The sequence below is a fragment of the Nylanderia fulva genome, unplaced genomic scaffold (assembly GCF_048542155.1).
Source record: "Nylanderia fulva isolate GAGA-0341 unplaced genomic scaffold, ASM4854215v1 Scaffold10, whole genome shotgun sequence".
NCBI classification, from domain to species: domain Eukaryota; kingdom Metazoa; phylum Arthropoda; class Insecta; order Hymenoptera; family Formicidae; genus Nylanderia; species Nylanderia fulva.
The window spans coordinates 4,870,758-4,896,596 of NW_028189193.1; the positions used below are offsets into that span (position 1 = coordinate 4,870,758).

The following is a 25,839-nucleotide window of genomic DNA, read 5'->3' on the forward strand; positions in this document are numbered from 1 at the left end:
AATCTCATCATATACTCTGCCGCAGATATGCGTCGCGAAACAAACATGCGGAAAGTGCAGAGAGCTCGTGGCAGAAAATCGTGTCGCATCCCAGAGTACAATCGAGACGTATTATATTTGCGATTACGTGTATCAATAAATTCTTCGGCGTTCAATATATTCCGGCCATTTACTTTACTTTTGCCTCTTTTCCAGATCCGGGGAAAGATCCTCGATATATATTATATATATATATATATATGTATATATAACATTTCGATCGCGTTCCCGGCTGCAGTTCGCTGCTATACCATTATTTGGCTGAACCAATCTTTACCTTTGATACGAAGCGGTATAAGTGGAGGGAATTACTGGAACTGGCTGTTTGAGTTGGAAATATTTGGAGTGACGCTTCGTTCTGCCGAAGGGTTTATTGAATTTTGTTTGGTGATATTGTAACTTCGCCTGCTTGACATACGCCGGAGTATCTCTCAATCACTGCGTTACATATATGCTTCTGTGTGTTTCACCGACAAATCAACCAGATTTCTCCTCAATTTTATCAAAAAATCGAGAGATCGCTAAGAGACGTGGATCAATTTCGAGGAACATCCCGAATATCTCGATTGATATTAATCACTTTAAATAATTGTTGTTCATCAATCATTTATTTGAAACTAATAATATTTATTTGATATAAGAAAATCCTGTTCGAATCAAATAAATATTTATTTGTTTCAAATAAATGATTTATTTGGCAGTATTGAACTAAATATGTATTAATTTAATCATTTTTTTCAGTGCAATATTTAATTATTATACCTAAATTTTAGCCAAAGTAACTAATATTTTTAGCTATAGTGAAACGGAGAATTCTTTATTAAATCATAGCTAAAAATATTAGCTGTCTTAACTAAAATTTAGATATAATAATGAAAAAAAGACGCAGCTAAAATTCAGTTGTCAGATGTTATATGACGGTGAAAAAAAAATATTAATTTTAACAGAAAAATATTATGCACGTATATATGCATATAAAATATACATACTTCGCAGGAAAAAAATCATTTAATGAAATCTGCAATATTTAACAATGTTATATCTGTTTGCATTATGATACCGAGATAATTCCAGGTACAAAAGAATAACATAAACCGATATCTATGCATATGTACACTATATAGGTTTATCTGAAAAATTGGTTGGCTACCGATTGGTGGATCTTCGGAGCAACACGCTTCGATCCAATCGAACGCAATCGCATGTACGTAACGATATTATCGCAAAGTAATGTAGGTCAGGCGCAAACAAAATGCGCGTACATACACGTGCGTCTGTGCGTATTTATCGATTAATTATCAATGAAAACTATACAAAGGCGGTATAATCTCCGATTATATACCCCCGGAGACGCCATAAAATCCCCGGGAACAAGCGAGAGGTGTCATCAGCATTTTTATCTGGAAGAGGTCAGAAACCCATTATCGTGTCTGGGAAAGCCGACAAATACGGCAGCATATCATTGGCTTTTCAAATCACCTTGAACGGTGAATAACTGTTAATATTAATATAATTATAATTAAATATATTAATATAAAATATAATAATATTATTAAAATGTATTAGCCATCACAGCTAAATTTTTATTATATTATATAGCGTCAAATTTTCGAATAGATTGCTTTTTATTTTTTTATTATGCAGAATTAAATATTAGAAAGTATCCAAGATCGTTTCTCTTTTTTTCTATGTTTTTATGGAACACGGAAAAAAATATTAGCCACCATAGCTAAATTTTTCTCTACATTACACCTACACTGAAAAAAAACTTATTTAATTCGAGTAAGTATTTATTTCAATACTGCCGAATGAATCATTTATTTGAAACTAATAATATTTATTTGATATGAAAAATATTAAATTTTCGAAAAGATTGCTTTTTATTTTTTTATTATGCAGAATTAAATATTAGAAAGTATCCAAGATCGTTTCTCTTTTTTTCTATGTTTTTATGGAACACGGAAAAAAATATTAGCCACCATAGCTGAATTTTTCTCTACATTACACCTACACTGAAAAAAAATTTATTTAATTCGAGTAAGTATTTATTTCAATACTGCCGAATGAATCATTTATTTGAAACTAATAATATTTGTTTGATATGAAAAATATTTATTTGATATAAGAAAATCCTGTTCAAACCAAATAAATATTTATTTGTTTCAAATAAATGATTTACTTGGCAGTATTCAACTAAATATGTATTAATTTAGTCATTTTTTTCAGTGCAATATTTAATTATTATACCTAAATTTTAGCCAAAGTAATTAATATTTTTAGCTATAGTAAAACGGAGAATTCTTCATTAAATCATACCTAAAAATATTAGCTGTCTTAACTAAAATTTAGATATAATAATGAAAAACGACGCAGCTAAAATTTAGTTATCGTAGCTAATATTTTTTTCCGTGTGACAAACAAAAAGAAAACGGTCTTAAATACTTCTTAATATTTAATTCTGTATAATAAAAAATAATTCTGCATAATAAAAAAAAAATAAAAAAAAAATAAAAAGCAAATGATTTGAAAATTTTCCGCTGCATGCGGCTAAAAATTAATCGTACATTTATTCAAGGCCTTCCAATAAAATTGGGAACACCTACGGGAAGCTGGGAGACGCGGTTTCGAAACGCGCGTGTACCTACGTGCCCGTGATAACACGTACGTCCCGATTACCCAGGTTACCAACGAAATCACGTTTCCGGAACGGCGAATAGACGCGTTCAACGATTTGCGAGTGTTTCCTCGGAAATTTTCGCCTCGCTTCCTGGATTCCATACGCTTTCGTTGGTACGTAAATATCGACTCCACGTCCGCCGAAGGAAGTTTGCAGTTCGCTACGATTGCGTTTCCATGGCGAAGGAGCACGTCGGACGGTTATTAAAATAGATTATCGTCGGATTATCGCGACATTCCTCCCTTCACGTCTCGTTATTTCCGCACGTTGTTTAATGCGCGACGATATTTATCTCGCGATTAATTAGTCGGAAAAAATATTACATACGATAAATAATATATATTTTATTTGCAATTTAAAATGAAATTCTGAAATAAAAATATCCTAGGATCTATATACCTTTTCGTACGAAATATTATATGTGTATCGCTCTGAATAAAAAAATAGAGAGGGTCTTATTTCGAGAAAGGCCGGAGAATGAGAGGCCGACAAATAAAATTGAGTCCTCTCTAAATATATCTGGGTATCAGAGCGGTGCCAACAACTCTGAATGAGAAAAGTCGTCCTTAAACTTACGAAGCCTCCGTTGCACGATGACTCGCGCCAATAAAACGGGAGAATCTCTCGACATCGATTTACGGGAGAGCGAACTGAGACAATATACCTCCACGGATGCACTCGGCTACGAACACAGATATATATACATATAAATGTTTGCGCGAACCGAAAAATACCTCCTTCCTCTTTTTATCTCGTGCCTGAAGCGAGAGATCGGAAAACGGTCCTGGATGTTGACGAACAGATATCCGGATGGACTTCCGCTCCCTTCCCTCCTTGATAAAGAACGGACTTGAAACTATACGAGTCAAATTGCGTCATCCTTCTAGAAGGGAAATGCGTTTTTCTTCCATAGAACACGGAAAAAAAGAATTAGCTACCATAGTTCAATTTTAGCTGTCCATATATTTTATACCTGAAATTTAATTATCATACCTAAATTTTAGCTATGGTAACTAATATTTTTTATAATGTAAAAGAATATAATATTTAATTGAAATTTTTTAGCCATAGTTTAACGGAGAATGTTATAGCTAAAAAATATTAGCTGTCAGCTAAAATTTAGACATGGTAACTAAATTTCATGTATATACCTAATATATGGACAGCTAAATTTTAGATGCACGGAGAGAATTTTCTCTTAGAATTTACTCTGAAGATCATGTTAATTGTGAGACCATACAATATTGGAAGAATTTTATAAGAATTTCTCTGATTAATATTTACCACAATAAAAATATTATTATGTACATAATAAATTTTACTATGTGTATAGTATAAAATTAATCAAACACATCTTATTGTGGAAGATATTAATATTCTTAAATAATAGAATAATTTCCGTGTCGACAGTGAAATAAAATTGCAAGGTTTATTATAAACGACCCAACTGTCAAACAATTTTTTGACAGTTGAGTCGTTTATAATAAATCTTGCAATTAATATTTTTAGTGTAGTAAATACTAATTAGAGAGAGAGAGGAAAATTTTTATAAAATTCTGCCAATACCATGTTGTCCCACGATTACCATGATTTTTAATTGCAAGGTTTATTATAAACGATCCAACTGTCAAAAATTTTTTTGACAGTTGGGTCGTTCATAATAAACCTTGCAGTTTTATTTCGACACGGAAATTATTCTATTATTTAAAAATATTAATATCTTCCACAGTAACATTTTTAGTGTAGAATTAATATAGTTTTTAGTGTAGTAAATATTAATTAGAGAAACTTTTATAAAATTCTTCCAATACCATGTTATCCCACGATTATCATGATTTTTAATTGCAAGGTTTATTATAAACGATCCAACTGTCAAAAAATTTTTTGACAGTTAAGTCGTTCACAATAAACCTTGCAATTAATATTTTTAGTGTAGTAAATACTAATTAGGGAAATTTTTATAAAATTATGCCAATACCATGTTGTCCCACGATTACCATGATTTTTAATTGCAAGGTTTATTATGAACGACTCAACTGTCAAAAATTTTTTTGCAATTTTATTTCACTGTCGACACGAAAATTATTCTATTATATAAAAATATTAATATCTTCCACAATAACATTTTTAGTGTAGAATTAATATAGTTTTAGTGTAGTAAATATTAATTAGAGAAACTCTTATAAAATTCTTCCAATACCATGTTATCCCACGATTACCATGATTTTTAATTGCAAGATTTATTATAAACGATCCAACTGTCAAAAAATTTTTTGACAGTTAAGTCGTTCACAATAAACCTTGCAATTAATATTTTTAGTGTAGTAAATACTAATTAGGGAAATTTTTATAAAATTCTGCCAATACCATGTTGTCCCACGATTACCATGATTTTTAATTGCAAGCTTTATTATGAACGACCCAACTGTCAAAAATTTTTTTGCAATTTTATTTCACTGTCGACACGAAAATTATTCTATTATATAAAAATATTAATATCTTCCACAATAACATTTTTAGTGTAGAATTAATATAGTTTTAGTGTAGTAAATATTAATTAGAGAAACTTTTATAAAATTCTTCCAATACCATGTTATCCCACGATTACCATGATTTTTAATTGCAAGGTTTATTATAAACGATCCAACTGTCAAAAAATTTTTTGACAGTTAAGTCGTTCACAATAAACCTTGCAATTAATATTTTTAGTGTAGTAAATACTAATTAGGGAAATTTTTATAAAATTCTGCCAATACCATGTTGTCCCACGATTACCATGATTTTTAATTGCAAGGTTTATTATGAACGACTCAACTGTCAAAAATTTTTTTGCAATTTTATTTCACTGTCGACACGAAAATTATTCTATTATATAAAAATATTAATATCTTCCACAATAACATTTTTAGTGTAGAATTAATATAGTTTTAGTGTAGTAAATATTAATTAGAGAAACTCTTATAAAATTCTTCCAATACCATGTTATCCCACGATTACCATGATTTTTAATTGCAAGATTTATTATAAACGATCCAACTGTCAAAAAATTTTTTGACAGTTAAGTCGTTCACAATAAACCTTGCAATTAATATTTTTAGTGTAGTAAATACTAATTAGGGAAATTTTTATAAAATTCTGCCAATACCATGTTGTCCCACGATTACCATGATTTTTAATTGCAAGGTTTATTATGAACGACCCAACTGTCAAAAATTTTTTTGCAATTTTATTTCACTGTCGACACGAAAATTATTCTATTATATAAAAATATTAATATCTTCCACAATAACATTTTTAGTGTAGAATTAATATAGTTTTAGTGTAGTAAATATTAATTAGAGAAACTCTTATAAAATTCTTCCAATACCATGTTATCCCACGATTACCATGATTTTTAATTGCAAGATTTATTATAAACGATCCAACTGTCAAAAAATTTTTTGACAGTTAAGTCGTTCACAATAAACCTTGCAATTAATATTTTTAGTGTAGTAAATACTAATTAGGGAAATTTTTATAAAATTCTGCCAATACCATGTTGTCCCACGATTATCATGATTTTTAATTGCAAGGTTTATTATGAACGACTCAACTGTCAAAAATTTTTTTGCAATTTTATTTTACTGTCGACACGAAAATTATTCTATTATATAAAAATATTAATATCTTCCACAATAACATTTTTAGTGTAGAATTAATATAGTTTTAGTGTAGTAAATATTAATTAGAGAAACTTTTATAAAATTCTTCCAATACCATGTTATCCCACGATTACCATGATTTTTAATTGCAAGGTTTATTATAAACGATCCAACTGTCAAAAAATTTTTTGACAGTTAAGTCGTTCACAATAAACCTTGCAATTAATATTTTTAGTGTAGTAAATACTAATTAGGGAAATTTTTATAAAATTCTGCCAATACCATGTTGTCCCACGATTACCATGATTTTTAATTGCAAGGTTTATTATGAACGACCCAACTGTCAAAAATTTTTTTGCAATTTTATTTCACTGTCGACACGAAAATTATTCTATTATATAAAAATATTAATATCTTCCACAATAACATTTTTAGTGTAGAATTAATATAGTTTTAGTGTAGTAAATATTAATTAGAGAAACTCTTATAAAATTCTTCCAGTAGTACCATATTGTCCCACGATTACCATGATTTTTCGGGCAAATTCTAAGAAAAAAAAATGCTCTCAGTGTGGTAGCTAATTTTCGTTCCTGTAAGGAAAAAGGGAAAGGAGCGAAAAATGGGCGAGAAACATTAGTTGGGGGTAAACAATGAGTCGGGATTTTTTTTGCGGTTTGCACCTTCGGAACGAGATGACGATGACGACCGGGGATCGGCGCAGGTGCATCGGCACCGGATAAGCAAAGGGATGCAGCGAGGGGTGGAGGGAGGTTCCGACAAACACAGGCGGGGAAAGAAACGGAGAGAGTACGAGAGAGCTTGGAGAACGTTAAAAGCCGGCCGCGGGGGTGTCTATTTGCGTAGATCCGAGAGATCGGACAAGTGGCGCGGAGCTCTGCCTTTGTCGGACTCCGCCGGCTCTCCGTGGGTGGCTTGCACTCTTGTCTTTACCCTTCGTTTTGCGTTCTCTACCTCCCTTCCTTCTCTCCTTGCGCTTCCTCCCCCTCCCTCCCTCTACCCCTTTGACCGCCGCCGTTTCGCGCGATTCTCTCATTCGTATTTCGTCATTAATACCTCGTGTTCGAGGAGCAAAATTTTTCTCCCTAATTTTCAATCTGACGTCTACTTGAGATTTTAAGCAACATTGAAACTGTTTAATTTATTGTTTTACCGAACGCTCCTGTCTTGAATTTGTAAATGAAAAAATTTTTATTTGCAAAATAAAATTGTATAAATTTAAAGAAAATTGAAAATTAAAAAATAGTACTACTAAAAGAATTTTATAAGAGTTTTTCTAATTAATATTCACTACACTAAAAACTATATTAATTCTACACTAAAAATGTTATTGTGGAAGATATTAATATATTTAAATAATAGAATAATTTTCGTGTCGACAATGAAATAAAACTGCAAGGTTTATTATGAACGACCCAACTGTCAAACAATTTTTTGACAGTTGGGTCGTTTATAATAAACCTTGCAATTAAAAATCATGGTAATCGTGGGATAACATGGTATTGAAAGAATTTTATAAGAGTTTCTCTAATTAATGTTTACTACACTAAAAACTATATTAATTCTACATTAAAAATGTTATTGTGGAAGATATTAATATTTTTAAATAATAGAATAATTTTCGTGTGGAAAAACTCGAATAATATATTTTTACATTCAACTGCGGTTCAAATTCTCTCATTCGTACTTCGTCATTAATATCTCGTGTTTGAGGAGCAAAATTTTTCTCCTTAATTTTCAATCTGACTTCTACTTGAGATTTTAAGCAACATTGAAACTGTTTAATTTATAGTTTTACCGAACGCTCCTGTCTTGAATTTGTAAATGAAAAAATTTTTATTTGCAAAATAAAATTGTATAAATTTAAAGAAAATTGAATATAAAGAAATAGTACTACTGGAAGAATTTTATAAGAGTTTTTCTAATTAATATTCACTACACTAAAAACTATATTTATTCTACACTAAAAATGTTATTGTGGAAGATATTAATATTTTTACATAATAGAATAATTTTCGTGTCGACAGTGAAATAAAATTGCAAGGTTTGTTATGAACGACCCAACTGTCAAACAATTTTTTGACAGTTGGGTCGTTTATAATAAACCTTGCAATTAAAAATCATGGTAATCGTGGGACAACATGGTATTGGCAGAATTTTATAAAAATTTCCCTAATTAATGTTTACTACACTAAAAACTATATTAATTCTACATTAAAAATGTTATTGTGGAAGATATTAATATTTTTAAATAATAGAATAATTTTCGTGTCGACAGTGAAATAAAATTGCAAGGTTTATTATGAACGACCCAACTGTCAAAAATTTTTTTGACAGTTGGATCGTTTATAATAAACCTTGCAATTAAAAATCGTGGTAATCGTGGGATAACATGGTATTGGAAGAATTTTATAAAAGTTTCTCTAATTAGTATTTACTACACTAAAAATATTAATTGCAAGGTTTATTGTGAACGACTTAACTGTCAAAAAATTTTTTGACAGTTGGATCGTTTATAATAAACCTTGCAATTAAAAATCATGGTAATCGTGGGATAACATAGTATTGGAAGAATTTTAAAGGAGTTTCTCTAATTAATGTTTACTACACTAAAAACTATATTAATTCTATATTAAAAATGTTATTGTGGAAGATATTAATATTTTTAAATAATAGAATAATTTTCGTGTGGAAAAACTCGAATAATATATTTTTACATTCAACTGCGGTTCAAATTCTCTCATTCGTACTTCGTCATTAATATCTCGTGTTTGAGGAGCAAAATTTTTCTCCCTAATTTTCAATCTGACTTCTACTTGAGATTTTAAGCAACATTGAAACTGTTTAATTTATAGTTTTACCGAACACTCCTGTCTTGAACTTGTAAATAAAAAAATTTTTATTTGCAAAATAAAATTGTATAAATTTAAAGAAAATTGAAAATAAAAAAATAAGGAAGAACTCGAATAATATATTTTTACATTCAACTGCGGTTCAAATTCTCTCATTCGTACTTCGTCATTAATATCTCGTATCCGAGAATTAAAATTGTTCTCCCTAATTTTCAATCTGACGTCTACTTGAGATTTTACGCGATATTGAAACTGTTTAATTTATAGTTTTACCAAAAGCTCCTGTCTTAAACTTGTACATGAAAAACACTGTTTACTGTTTACTTGAAGTACAAAATAAAATTTCTGTATAAAATAAATCTATCGACATTTATAATAATCCATAAACGCGAAAAAATTGAAAGTAAAAAAAATAGGAAAAAATTCAAATAATATATTTTTACATTCAACATATCGCAAACGTGAAGATTTAAAAAAGTAATAAAAACATATTTACAACTAAAATATTAATTGAACAATGATATAGTATCTATATAATTTTTATATAGCCATACGTATCTCAAAAGATTATAATATCGTATTGAATGTTATTATTATGGACGCTATTGTGTCTTTTTTGATCGACGAATGAATGAAGCAAGTACTTCCATTTGGACATCAACCCTCCTTTTCTTGAGCCATCAACTTCCACTCGAAATATTGTCTCGCGTGATCCTCTTAGTTCTTTGAGCTTTCTATACCATTGTTACTACCAATGTACTTTTTCTTTCCATCATTTGCCACGACATATAGACCATTATGGCATCATATGTTTGATAGAACAGATAGAAAAACGGAGAGAATATTTTTAAAAATAAAAAAAATATCTGCCACAAAATATCGATAGAAAAAAAGAACAGAATTGAGCCAGCAACTAGCTAAGAATTCTGATTATCTAATATATTTAATTAGTATTACTGTTCAAATTTAATCGACGATTTGTTTTGATAACAACTAGATAATAAACCTAGCCGATTTCCCAAATTTGTCTAATTGAGCGAGGAAATGAAGAAAGAGTTGACGTTTGCTTCTTGATATTGACGCGATAAATTTTTTTCTCTTTTTTCTTCCAATTACAAGCAACAAGCACGCGTAGTCACGAGAACTCAAGAGATTGCTATTGATTGGTCTGTTTGCGAAGAATATATACAAGCACCAATACACAAAGCCGAGTTGAGAGTGTAAAGCGATGGTGGAACGCAGCGTGTTAATATTGGCACGGAAATTACATAAAAAGAAGCACGCCGAAAACTACGTCTTTCGACAGATCAGCAAATCGATCTCCCCGACAAAGAAGATCCAGGATGTTGCGATTTTTCTTCACACGTTTTCTTTAGTCAAACGATCATCTTTTCCCCCAAATAAAAATAGAGAAATAATTATATCGTAATAATTATATATATCAAAATAATAGTAAGTATAGAATATAGAGAGAGAGAAGAGCGAAGAGAGAGGAGAGAAGAGAGAGACGAGAGGAAGAGAGGAGAGAGAAGAGAGAAGAGAGAGGAGAGAAGAGAGCAGAAGAAGAAGAGAGAATAGCGAGGTAGAGAAGAGAGAAGATAGAAGAGAGAAGAGAGAGAGAGACGAATAGATCAATATATGATGAGATAATATATAATATATATATAAGAGATATATATATAATATGATATATATATATAAGATATATAAGATATATATATATAATATATAATATATATAATATATATAATATATAATATATATTATATATATATATAATATATGATATATAATATATAATATATATAATATATATAATATATAATATATATTATATAATATATACTATATACAATATATATAATATATAAAATAATATTAAATTATATTAAAATAAAATATATATTGAATAATAATATATTCTAGACGAATTCTCTTGATAAAAAAAAATGAATAAAACTCTGAGAGAAAATCTGATGTAATAATGCACTCTCTACATAATAATTTATAACAAATGTGTCTGTTCTTCTCTCTGTGTCTACACATCTCAAATATGTATCGACACGGAATAATAACGTAAAATTTTGCATTGAATTTGCGGTACGTATACCGACATATTAAATAATTAAAATCGTTGCTAATTAATAATATTTGCTAGAACATACTGAACGCGAATAAGTAAAATGCATTCGTGATTATTTGCATAAATTATGTTTACGTGAAATATGAGGATTGCTTTGAAAGTCAATACTTGGAATTTATGGCGCGGGACTGCAAATTACATCGCGCAACGTAAATCGAATTACTCTCTAGCCCGGGACACATATCTGCAGGTTACGCCAAGTTCAAATATATCTATGTCTACCGGGCAAACATTTTAGATCAATGCACGAAATGGTCTTGACAAAGGGCAACTAATTACGTTAAACAACATGTGAATATCAGACATTATCGATTCATTGAATAACAAGTTAATAGTAGTTTATTATTAACGCGGTCAATGATCTACTATCGGTTGTACAAACAGCAATTCTCTCCCCGACGCCGCGATTAAACCGCTATTTGTTCAATATTATCGCACACCTAAGTCCGCTAGGATTGTCCGAGTACACGGATAATTAGGATTAGAATGTACAAGCGTGATGTCGAGAAAAAGTATTTCGCCGAACGCCAAATAAACGTCTTTATCGGAACTTTCTCGCATTCAATTATACTTGGAATTAAATCAATATGTAAAGAATATAAAATCTCTCTTTAAAGACAAAGATATATTATGCGTATTAAATAAAAATACATGTATTATTTAGACGTGTATTTTAGCGAGGAAACGCACTGATATTATTTGGAAAAATTAACAGAAAATTTAAATAATACAATATTTTTATCGATACTATTCCATTTCAATGATAAAGAATTATAAATTGAGTATTTGATTGGATATCTTCCGAAGATATAAAAGAAGAAATGCATCTCGCCTAATTAAGGGACCGTTGTGCAATCCTAGAGATGCAACACACTCTTTATCAGAGCTTTCACAGTCAATTTACACTTGTAATTAAATATATGGAAAGAAAAAAATCTTTCTTTATGTGTAAAAAATATATATTAAATGAAAAGTGTATTATTCAAACGTACATTTTAGCGAGAAAATACAGATATTATTTTTCCAAAATTACCAGAAAATTTAAATAATAAAATAACACATTTATAATTATAAAAATATTTATAATTATAAATATATTTGTTTTTATAAATATAAATGCGTTATAATATTTTTATAATTATATATATAATTATATATATATAATATATAATTATATATATAATTATATATATAAAAATATAATTATATATAATTATATATATAAAAATATTTTTATACGTATATATAATTATAAAAATATTATAACACATATTAATATTTATAAAAAAAATATTGATATCATTCTATTAGAATGACAAAGTATTTTGGATATCCACCAAAGAAAAAGAAGAAATGCATCGTGCCTAATTAAGGGATATCGTCTTGGAGACGCAACAACGCACTCTAGAAAATTACGAGGAGAATTTTCTGTGGATCCTTCCGCGTCCCGAGGATGCCCACTTTACTCGCGGATGTATTTTCGGGGAAATTGAGAGAGAAAGCGTGCGTGAGGAAGGCGACGAGGAGTCGGCAAGAAGACCCACTCGAAAGGCCGCGCGCATATCGGGCCCTTTCGACGAAATGCCGAACGTGCCGCTGTTTACCCGGCAACGAAGAAGATCAAATACCGGATCGTGCCCATTTCCCCGTTCCCGTTGGTACTTCACGTATACCTGAGGTGAGATACCGGAGAGATCCCGGAGAATACGCCCGCGCTCTCTTGCGGTTTTACGCGTTTACCTGAAAATACAGCGCGGCGAAGACGAGAGAAAAAAAGAAGAAAGAGAGAAAGAGCGGCTTCCACAAAGGAATTGCGGAAAACTTACGAGATATATTTTATCGCTCCTTAATCCCGGATGCGGAAGTGCCAAATACAATAAAATTGGATCCAATATTTTGGGTGTGTTTTGGGTTACCTATAAATGTGGCCAGAGGTTGAAAAAGCTCCGACAGCAAGCCTTTCTGGCATAATTATACGGATAAACCAAAGGACCATTCATCAATGATGATACCTAATACTTTTCAACAAGAAAAAATTAACCAGAACGAGACTAGTAGTTTCTTATAGTTTTTGGATGCTCAACACGAATTTGGTTTTCAAATGATTCTGTTATAAATAATAATATAAATATATATAAATATATACTAATATAAGCATATGTACTAATATATTTTTAGGACTCTCAATTATGTTTATTTAATTTCAAAGGTATTTTAGGTATTTATCACTGAATACAAATCCAGTATCAAAGTTGTCAAATTTTAATTGGTGGATTCAATATAGCATATTTATATTAAAAAAGCATTTTTAAAATTTTTACATTATATCATTTTGAATTTGACAATTTTTGACATTGAATTCGTATCTCTAAAAGATCCTTAAAAGCAATTTAGGAAATCGTCAACGATCTAATTGTAAGTCACAGCTGATATTTAACAATATGGGTGTCTTTATTAATCACAACCGACATCATAAAAATTCCATTTAAGGGTTAAACGTCCCAGTAACTTATTTTGATAGCAATCAAATTTTGTGCAAGTTTAATTAAAAATTTCTCAAAATTGTGATTCGTATTCAGCATCCAAAAGAGTATAAGAAACCGGTGTTCGAAAAAGGGTCATTTTTGGTCGAACAATTGCGCTCTATTTCTCGAAAAACGTAGAGGTATAAGATTCGTCTCCCGCGATGTCGTCATCCCAACGGATGTCCTTCATTAGCGGAAAACAAAGACTGCATTATTTCTGATGCAGACATACGGCGGGACGCTTAAGGAGACGGGCGCCAGGTACAAGACCAGTTATCACTATACAAACACGTGTTATCGTCACGCGAACTCGGGCTTGTATCATTACCGTCGTGAGAGAAGCGAAAAAAAATGAAGGAAGACGGAAAACGCGATGGAGAAAAAGGAAGATGGATTTATTTGTTTCACTAAAAAAAAATTATAGATAATACAAAATAAAATATCTCTTCCGGTCTCACTAGAAATTTCTTTTTATCGAAAGTTCCACGTATATTGCTTCATCTTCTCGCCCACTTATCTCGAAATTCATAAAAGGAGAGATTAGTGTTTTATATATAGGTATATATCATTCGCCTGAATGTCATGTCGAATTATCTCATCGAGGAAAAAATAAAATGATTGAGTAAATAAAATTTCTGGAGGAATTCGAATGCAGCGTTTCTCGGCTTGTGGTAAGAAAAAAAATAAGGAGAGTAACGCGTTGTACAATCTAGAGGAGATAGAACACATCTTTATGCCGTCGGAAATCGTTATCTCAGATTGCGCAGATAAGCGGCATTAGTCGCTGGGAAAAATAGCTCTTGTGTTCCTTTGCAGCTCCAATCGCACGTGCAACACGCATTTTTTGTGATTCGAAAGAAGTCTCGTCTGGCCGTTCGTATTTTAAACAGTTATTTTTGCGACAAATCGACAAATTTTGTTCAATCTTCTAACAATGATACCCTTAGATTACGAGTTAATTTATTTTGCAATACGATTATAAATATTTCGATTTTCCATGTATTTTACCAAATTTAATACATTTTTTTGTTGCAATTTATGTTATAGTTGCACAGAAGAGCTCTAAAAAATTCCCTTTAAATAATAAGATTTTATTATGTGAGGCTGAAAGCTTAATTCACTTAATTTCTGAGAAAATATTATGGAATAAAATTCAGATACAAATATCAGCAACATTCAATAATTAAAAAAACCTAAATTTTTAATAATGTATCTCAATAATAAATAATATGTATAATAAGGAGCGAATTTTGTATTAAATATAAATATAAGGATGCACCATTTTTTTGTGAAGCTGTATAATATAAATTGCAATAAAAACATTCCTTAAATTTGACAATTGCTATTAAAAAGAGAAAGAAGGAAAACTTTGTTCTTTTCCTACGCAACCCTTAGATTACGAGTTAATTTATTTTGCAATACGATTATAAATATTTCGATTTTCCATGTATTTTACCAAATTTAATACATTTTTTTGTTGCAATTTATGTTATAGTTGCACAGAAGAGCTCTAAAAAATTCCATTTAAATAATAAGATTTTATTATGTGAGGCTGAAAGCTTAATTCACTTAATTTCTGAGAAAATATTATGGAATAAAATTCAGATACAAATATCAGCAACATTCAATAATTAAAGAAAGCTACATTTTTAATAATGTATCTCAATAATAAATAATATGTATAATAAGGGGCAAATTTTGCATTAAATATAAATATAAAGATGCACCATTTTTTTTGTGAAGCTGTAAAATATAAATTGCAATAAAAAAATTCCCTAAATTTGACAATTGCTATTAAAAAGAGAAAGAAGGAAAACTTTGTTCTTTTCCTACGCAACTGGTTGCAGCAGTTGTTTCTAGTGCGAAATCCGTCAGTCTCTCGGACTGTGAAAAGTGCCGTGTGTCACGGAACAATGGGGGCTAATATAGCTGTTTGTCACGTCGTGAAACGCCCCCATGGCCGATTCCAAGCATTCACAATCGGAGATCCGGCTTAAGATCGCACCGTTTAACACCGACGGGGTTAGCACGAAATGATCCCCGACACACGAGCGTATAAAACACCCCATGAAACCCCAACTGTAAGCGTCGCGGCTGCACCCTTAAAGCTACACCCGCAACTGCCCTTCCCGTGGACACGCTTAGTATGTTTAGGATATCCGAAAATTATCGTATCGATATATACCATATGATAAAGTGCAATAAATCTTGCATTTTAATTTATATAACTGAAGTGTCAATTAAATTCGTCAAGTATATCGAATTATGAAGTATACCGAACTGTCAAAAGCAAAGAAATTTTTGGTACTTTTTTTTTTTTTTTTTTTAATAAAGGTAAACATAATCATGAAAAATCTCATGATTAATTATCGTATCGATACCATAATAATGTGCAATAAATGCTTATTATTGCATTTTAATTTATAACTGAAGTGTCAATTAAATTCGTCAAGTATATATATCGAATTATGAAGTATACCGAACTGTCAAAAGCAAAGAAAATTTTTTTTAATAAAGCTAAACATAATCATGAAAAATCTTATAATTATATTCGTCTTTTGTGAATTAAAATTTCGGCTTCAGATTATAAAATCTTATTATTTAAATAGAATTTTTTAGAGCTCTTCTGTGGAACTATATAAATTGCAACAAAAAATTTAATAAACTCGATAACATATAGAGACAAAAGTACATTTGGAAATATTTATAAACTTGCAAAAAAATTTGTATAACGTTACATAAAGACACTTAATATTAAACATCCATATAAATAAATTATTATGAAAAATCTCATGATTATTCGTCTTTTGTGAATTAAAATTCAGCTTCAGATTATAAAATCTTATTATTTAAATATAACTTTTTAGAGCTCTTCTATGCAACTATATAAATTACAACAAAAAATTTAATAAACTTGACAAAAATGTGTATAAAGTTACATAAAGACACTTAATATTAAACATCCACGTAAATAAATTATTAATGCGATCTCCTCAATTTTTTAAAAATAATATCCGTAGATTTTTTAAAATTATCCTATATAATTATATTATCCATATTAATTAATCTTGCGAAAAGTAATAAAATACCTCGATGGCCTGTCAAAATAATGAAAGTGCATTTAAATCATCGGCGTTATGACAAATCGCGCACGATGGGGTACAGAAAGGAAGGGACCAAAAGGTACAGAAGGGATCGACGAGGATTGTCCGAGGAATTAGCAGGAATATAGCAGCATTTAACTGAGCGAACGCGTCGGCTGAATTTATTGACCGACAGCCCTTCGTTTTTTCCGCGCGAGCGACGATCTCGCTGTTTATTTCCTGCGAAAAGGATGCGTAGTCCCTTTCGATCGTGGCGAATCGGACATGTGTCCTGTGTACCCTAATATTTTGCATGCAGACTGACAGCTTCGGAACATCTATTTGTAAATGTGTTGACGGCTTAGAAAGCTTGCTCCAAACTCTCGATAAATATTCCTATTTGCACGATATTGTAAATGTATTTAGACACTGGTGTTCTTTAACCATTCTTTTTTTTTTTTTAATATTTTGTGTAGTTTGCGAAATGATATCACTGGGTTAAGAAGCAGGAGAAAATAAAAAATATCTTTTATATATATATAATTTTTATATATTTTTATATATTATATAAATATATATATATATATATAATTATATATTATATTTTATATATGTATATAATTTTTATATATACATAATTATTATTGAGATTTTCGATATGAAAATGATTTTGGATTTGTATTTTTTTCCAAAGGCTATGCTTCGAAAAAAAAGAAAAACAGAATTTGTCTTATCTATTCTATAAAGTATTACGTAATTAATGCAGAAATATTTTCTGTTTGCCGTACAAATATAACGGTGTATAATGAAGAATGCAAATTCCGCGAGAGCATCGCGGTTCGTTCGATCATTCTAGCCTTTCGGTAAATAGGAATAATTATCGCATCGGCGTCGGATTAAAAGCCGGAAACGGAAATATGGAAATAATTGTTATTAAACGTAAACAGTGAATATTTTTAACGCGAGCGCCGATGATGATTTCGGGGGATGCCGACCGGCGATGAATTCGGGAATCGGACGATCATCATCATCATCATCATCATCATCATCATCATCATCGCGTTATGCCTCCCAAAATAATCATCGCGCATTTCGCATCGCGATTATTTTAACCCGACCAAAATGTAGAGAGTCGGAGTATTTACTCCGCGCACACAAATTATCGCGAGCGCAAGTAAATTCCAGTTGCTTTATTCAGATTTGACGTATCGGCCGCAAATGTGACGAGATGAATCACACATTGTCCCCGCGTGCGATGATTAGTAAGTACGACTTTTGAATTAATTGTCATCGATCGATCGCGGAGTCGCTCGTGCGGCCAATTCGAATCCAATAGCGTAAAAACCTTTTATTTTCTTTCTTTTCCGGATCCTCATCCTCTCTATATTTATGCACCGTTCAATGTGCAAAGCTACAATTTCCCCGATTATATTAATCGTCGAAATATCGTTTCCATTTTTAATAAAATTAATTTATAGGAAATATCAATGTCCGACCAGCTCGAAATATACTCTCGTTTAAATCTGTGTATGTATTTTGCACGGAGATTTGCAAATTTCATAAAAAATATTGCAAAATCTACATTACATTATCGACAACAAGATTGTTGAAAAAATGTTTAATTTTTCTGTAAATGATTATCCTGTCGATAAAATAATATGTAAAAATACATTATATATGGCCATTTTAAATACTCCTAATATGCTTCAGAGAATATTTATTCGTAAAATAAAATTAATATGCAATTTTATGCGTGTGTTCCAGTCATACACGGGAAAAAAATTAGCTGCCACAGCTAAATTTTAGCTGTCCATATATTACAACCTTTAAAATTTAAGCATATGCAGTGTTGTGCTTAGATAATTTTAAAATTAGCTAGATATAAAGATGATTTTGTTTTAAATATATCTAGATAAAAGATTATATTATATGGCGATTCATCTAGATAATTACACAGTTATTAAAAAAATGTATTCATCTTTTTATTCATACATAAATTTGTATCGCTTATTACTGCTTAAGTTCTACTATTTAAATATTTTCATATGCTATGATTCTAAGCCAAAATAATCTGAAAATTATTCTAGATAATTTAATAAAGATACTACTTTTTCCATTTAAAATGCAGATATAGATAATACATATTTTTATTATTTATATAAAGATACCAGCAAACACTGGGCATGTGATAACAAAATTCCAAGTAATAAAATTTAATTATACAGCAGCTAATTTTTTGCGTGTAGAGCAATTAGAATTTCATAAACTACCGTACTCGCAAAACTATATTTCTCGAAGAAAGAAGCGAAAATTCCTTTCTCCACATAATAAATCATTCTTTATACAATATTATACATATACTTCTTCATAATATTCTCTCTCATACATCGCGAATAAGAATTCCCAGTTGGAGTCACATAGATCTCGCGGTAATTAATTATTTCGCGCGCTGCTCTATCGCGCTAGAGCACGGCTATCAAATCATTATTCTTGGCGTAATCTCGCTCTGGACAGACACCCACAATTCCCGGCGCTTTTTAAAGCTCGATATATAAACTTCGAGCGAGCCCTTATCCCGCGCGACTGAATCTATTATCCAAGAAGTGACCGGAGAGTGCGTCAGAAGCGCGTGATGGATGAGCGGTGATTAATTATACGGTGTCCACCCTCTCCACCCTCAAAGCGGGTCCTAACCCGTAGTAACCCCACCCTTTCATCCCCTCTTCCATCGGTAAATACACGGACTGCGGTTAGGATCCACGTCGGCACGGCTCTTCTTCGAGTTTCCTGCTAACCGACGACGTCCGGCTCCGCGGACGTGCCAGCTTGATATATTAATTTTCCAGAGTGGCCGTTCACGTTGCCGAGCGATATTTCACGGGGACTATACACGTCGAGAGCGCTGAAATATTCAACGCCATCGACGAGGCCGTCGGCCACCGCCTCGGAGAATTATTTCAAGCGCGCGTCTCAATTATTAATGCTCGAGTTTGTTAAGATACAACCGATAATGTTTATTTCTCCGCTCGAGAATAGAGTTATTGCATTCTCTTGGAAAATTAAGTCACACGATACACTACCGTTGGTACGAAATTTATTGAATTCGAATAAATATTTATTTCAATACTGTTTTATAAATCATTTATTTCAAACTAATATATTTGATGTGAAAAAATATTGACTTGATATAAGAAAATCTCTTTCAAAGTAGATAAATATTTGTTTGTTTCACAAATAAATGATATAATTAAATAACAATATAATAATATTGTTATTATTATATAATATAATATTTGGCAGTATTGAAATAAATATTTATTAATTTAATGATTTTCTTTTCAATGCACTGACAAAACCTAATTATTGTAAGCATCAAGTAAATTTTTCATCAACGTCTCAATAGAGATAATATTTTTTTTTCCAATTCTACAAAATACTTTCGGTAATTTTAAAGGGAGCGTTTCTCATTTGAAATCAATAGCGCATACATTAAAACGGTTATTTACTGGCGTTGAGGAGTCAAATCCTGCCGAATTAATTTATAAATTGCGAAATAACCGCGTAGGATTTTAAATTAATTTTAAATTCACGGGTTGCCAGACCGAAAACGGGGGAGGGAAGGCTCGAATGGCGGACGAATATATTAATCGTCGCAAATGGACGTTTTTACACGGCACAGGAATTATATCGATGCCTTTTCGCTCAATTCGATATTTTTCATCATCAAATTTTCGCGATACGCACTCGCGCAAACAAACGCATTGCATAACTTGACCGCCGGAAGCTCCGGTTCTCCGGAAATGACGTTCCCTCTCTCTCTCTCTCTCTCTCTCGGGACGAATTGCTTCGTGGCGCGGAATACTGGAAGCGGCATAATACATCTAATTCACAGATGCGGGAGGCCAATAGCGCAAGTACGCGCGATTATCTGGCCGTACTAATGCGCCGTCTAGAGTTTAACCGCAGCCTTCGCCGACGTGCCGGATTGTACGGACAGTGGATTTGCTGGACGATGACCAGCCATGGGGATGACCATGATAGTCATGCGCGTTCGGACGCACTCGCTCTAGAAAATGACACTAAGGGATGACGGATTGATCGAATTGATCGGCAAGACTGCGCGGGATATATCGCGTTTCCTATACAATATTCCCTCGAAATTGAGAAATTACTTCAGTTATCAGATTGCATATTTTTACTTTTAATTCGAGAGTTTATACATATTTATATATATTTAATATAATATAATAATATATATTATATATTATATATTATATTAAATATATATAAATATGTATAAACTCTCGAACTCGAGAAATTACTTCAGTTATCAGATTGCATATTTTTACTTTTAATTCGAGAGTTTATACATATTTATATATATTTATTATAATATATAATATATAATACATATTATATAATATATAAAACATATTATATAATATATAATAAAATTATATATATACATATTTATATATATTTAATATAAATATATAATATATATTATATATTATATATTATATTAAATATATATAAATATGTATATAAACTCTCGAACTCGAGAAATTACTTCAGTTATCAGATTGCATATTTTTACTTTTAATTCGAGAGTTTATACATATTTATATATATTTAATATAATATATAATATATAATACATATTATATAATATATAATAAAATAATTTATATATTTAATTCTCATATGTCATTAATTAATTGTCGTGAAAATATTTCTTACTCGCACCCTTTCTTGAAACAAAAGCTCTTAGCAAGTAGTAGAAATGTTTTGCGAACGAAATTCAACTGCTAGAAGAGAGATTCACAAATCTTTTTAATATTTTCCGATCAAATATATTTGTAAAACGGGAGATAATTATACCGAGAATTTTCAATGTCGTAGAATAAATTTATGCGAGGACGAGATATAAAAGCCGCGACGCGATTTTTCGCCATTAATATATATACTTGTCGATTATCAGCGATGAAACACATGGTGGATAAACGTTCGTGGCGAGCAGATTATTCTTAAGCTGGCGCCCTCCCCGATTAAACGCAGGTTTAAACAGACTTCAATTCGTTAGGCGTAAAAATCGACGGAGGGATGAAATCAGGTGTGACGGATCAAAAGCAACCGCACATGTTGCATTCTCGCGATCCCCAAGTGTTGACGTCTAACAGAGCCCCCCAATATTCAAACCTGTCCCTAATTATATGCTATTATTTCTCTAATAGGATCAAAACCGATGCCCCAATTACAAATCCGAGCTGCATTTTATTCACGTCGACGGATTAATTTTTTTCAATAATTTATTGCACACTAGAATTAGAGAAAAATTATATAAAAAAAAAAATTATCATAAAAAACACGAGAAAATATAGAATTAACTGAAATTAGAGAAATATACGTGCAAATTTTTTGACGTCAGCTGTTGACGTCTTTGACAGATCCCCCAATATTCAAACCTGTCCCTAATTATATGCTATTATTTCTCTAATAGGATCGAAACCGATGCCCCAATTATAAATCCGAGCTGCATTTTATTCACGTCGACGGATTAATTTTTTTCAATAATTTATTGCACACTAGAATTAGAGAAAAATTATATGAAAAGAATATTCATAAAAATACGAGAAAATATAGAATTAAATAAAATTAGAGAATTATATACGTGTAATTTTTTCTTATTAATAAAAGCTAAAATTACTGACGTCAAAAATATGAAAAAATTTTAAATAGCTTTTTACCTATCATGAATTTTTTTGCACAAGAGTTGATGTCTAACAGACCCACCAATATTAAAACCTGCCCTAATTATATATATTATTATTTCTCTAATAGGATCAAAACCGATTCCCCAATTACAAATCCAAGCCACACTTTATTCATTAATTTTTTTCAATAATTTATTGCACACTAGAATCAGAGACAAATTATATGAAAAGAATATTCATAAAAAAACGAGAAAATATAGAATTAAATAAAATTAGAGAAATATATACGTGCAATTTTTTTCTATTAATAAAAGACGAAATTACTGACGTGAAAAATATGAAAAATTTTAAATAGCTTTTTACCTATCGTGCATTTTTGCACAGCAATCGCCTTGCGTTGAAAACGCACGGCTATTGCATTTTTGAAAATTTGTTTTTCCATATCTTTCATATAAAAAAAAATATATATATATATACATACGCATCGTGCAATCTGTATCAAATTGTTGAAACGTATAAACAATCGTCACATTGAGGCGGCGTTCGCGAGTTGTTTTCCGTTCGGCAGGTGGAAACGCGCGCGGATGAGGATGGCCTCGCGAAATTAACCACCGACCGAATAACAATCGGAATCGTGCGGAAAAGCGTGGCGGTGCCGTCTCGGCCGTGCGTGAAATTGAAAACGCGGCGCCATTAAAACGGCATTAATGACGAAGGGGAGAGATTCGCCGGATATATATTGAGATGTATCTGTGTGTTATCGGGGCCGACAGGATTTTTGAACGCTCCGGCATGGCATGGGGATGTATATATATGTATATACGCAATAAATCCGCGTCTCGTCTAAATTAGGATCTACGTGTGCCGAATTCATTTCGGAAAATATGGCACGGACTGGCGTAATATTGGACGCGCGGGCGTAAATTTGGGACGCCCGCTTTAAACCCCGTCGTCGCCGCGTGTTTGGCAAGTTCGGCTCGATATTGTGCACGGGCGACCATTTTGTAACACAATCGAGAGAAATGCATATATACGGATAAATCATAAATATCTATTTATATTTTTGCGTCAAATAATGCAATTATTTCGTTCTGTTTGTCACACATACACGCACACAGAATATATTACTGTTACAATATATAAGAGTAAATGCAAAACTTTGTGGGAATGTTGAATCAATATTTTATAAATTAATGTTTAGAATTTGTGTTGTAATTATGGGGAAAATGTATCAATAAATTTACGTATATATAATTGACAATTTGTAAATGTGACTTGTAGAAAAATCATTACACAAATAGATAGGTACTTAGCAGGAATCTTTTGTGGAAATGATATAAATTTGTTGTATTTAAATTAATGCTTTTATTAGAGTGGATCATCATATGGATCAGAAAATATTTCTGAATCTACATATTGACATTGACATTGACACAAGTATTACAAGATATAAAAAGAACAATCCCTAATACTTGGGGGTTGTTCTTTTGCATCCACAATTGTGATACATATTGTACTATATTGTATACAGGATATCCCAGAACTGGCGGAAAAGTTTTTAATGGCAGATTCCTGGAAACTAAGCCTCTTGGAAATAAAATATTAAAAGAACTACATTCTTCAGTTAATTTTAAGCAGAGTTTGCTGTAATAGAATTTCAATATAAGACTTAGTTATAAAGAAACATAATACCAAAAATTGGGAAGATGCTAAAAATGATGGCCTCCCTCAACATTTTCACTAAGGAAAAATCGTCTCCAAATATAATACCAGGACTCTGCCATTAAAAACGTTTATATTTTCAACACTTTACAACGACACTTTCGAGCCGGTATAAAAAAGCCAGCTTTAAATCTCTGATCCCGAATCGCTCAACCATCAGCCGCGTTGAACCCTGTTTTCCTCTTTCCCGTCTAGTTCAATCATCGCGCGAGCGGGTTATTTTTTTCCTACACCACGATGTATCAATGTAACGAAGCGGAGAAGTAACATGAACGAGAATAGACAGGGAATAAAGCGTATATCATGAGGTACCTTATCTCGATACGTGCGATCTCGAAGAGGGACGAGGACAAAATTGCATCCAAGGCGACTGCAAGGTGTGACTTCACCATGAGAGACCGACGAAGGACGAAGAAAAACTCGGAAGCTCGCAGATATGGATACGCGACAGAGACGAAACGTATATGAGGATTATGGAAGCACAAGTGTATATGAAAGAAACAGAACCAGAGAACAGGAAAGACGAAGATGAAGGCTGTCAAAGGATGCCATATGTGGCACAAACGCGGGCGGAAGCAGGATACAAGGAGCAGGATGGTATTTCCAAGCCGCAGAGGAGAAAGGGAGACAGAGATACACCCGAGGAAGGAGTATCTGAAGTGGGGAGTCGGAAGGAGAGAGGACAAAGGAGAGAAAGAGAGAGAGAGAGAGATCGTGCGGATGTGCTCGCTGGAGAGGAGGATGTAGACGGAGGGTCTGCGGAGAAAGGAGGAAAGCGGATGAAGTGGGGCGAGATATCGCAGTTATCAGCGACCTAGAGGCAGCGTGTGGGTGCCATGTGTCGGCCATGTTGCACGAGCCTGCGTGCTCGGTCCTCCCTTCTCTCTTTGCTACCCTTCCTTTCACCATCGTCCTCCCTCCATCTCTCTCTTTCTCTCTCCATGCCATCGTCACTCTCTCACTCCCCTCTCTCTCTCTCTCTCTCGGTCGAACCACGTCAATATCTCGACCCGTGGTCCCCCGTACTCTCTGGTACCGCTCTCGGGAGGGCAGCCTTCGCCCTCGGCCAACCAGAAGGCAAGCTGATACCCCGCTGTAGCGATGGCAACGCTACGCAGCGCTACCCGTCGACGAAAAGGAGGAAAACGACGAAAAAGCAGAGCCGGGAAGAAAAGAAGAGTCGGCCAGATAGTCGATGACGTGACCGCCGACGAAGATGAAGGCCGAAAAGATTAGACCGGACGAGCCGCTGTCGCGCTCCAGCTCGTTAAAGGAATTCGAAAAAGAGAGTCTGGATTAATATGGATGTTTATTAAGCATTATATCGCGTTGTTCTATTGGCCTTTTGTACTTGTCCTTTTATTTTTTTGGTTTATAGAACAAATTACTCGACACTTGGATTTATATAATGTTTATTAGTTACGC

At 32.1% G+C, this 25,839-nt stretch overlaps 1 long non-coding RNA gene across 1 annotated transcript in view; it reads right to left on the reverse strand.

The window, feature by feature from the left end:
* LOC114931973 (uncharacterized) overlaps window positions 1-24,855 on the reverse strand; it is a 74,518-nt gene extending 49,663 nt beyond the window's left edge. The window contains exon 1 of the long non-coding RNA XR_014924753.1: window positions 24,727-24,855. This is a non-coding gene — a long non-coding RNA (uncharacterized LOC114931973). The remainder of the gene's footprint in view (window positions 1-24,726) is intronic.
* Window positions 24,856-25,839: the final 984 nt, after the last annotated feature.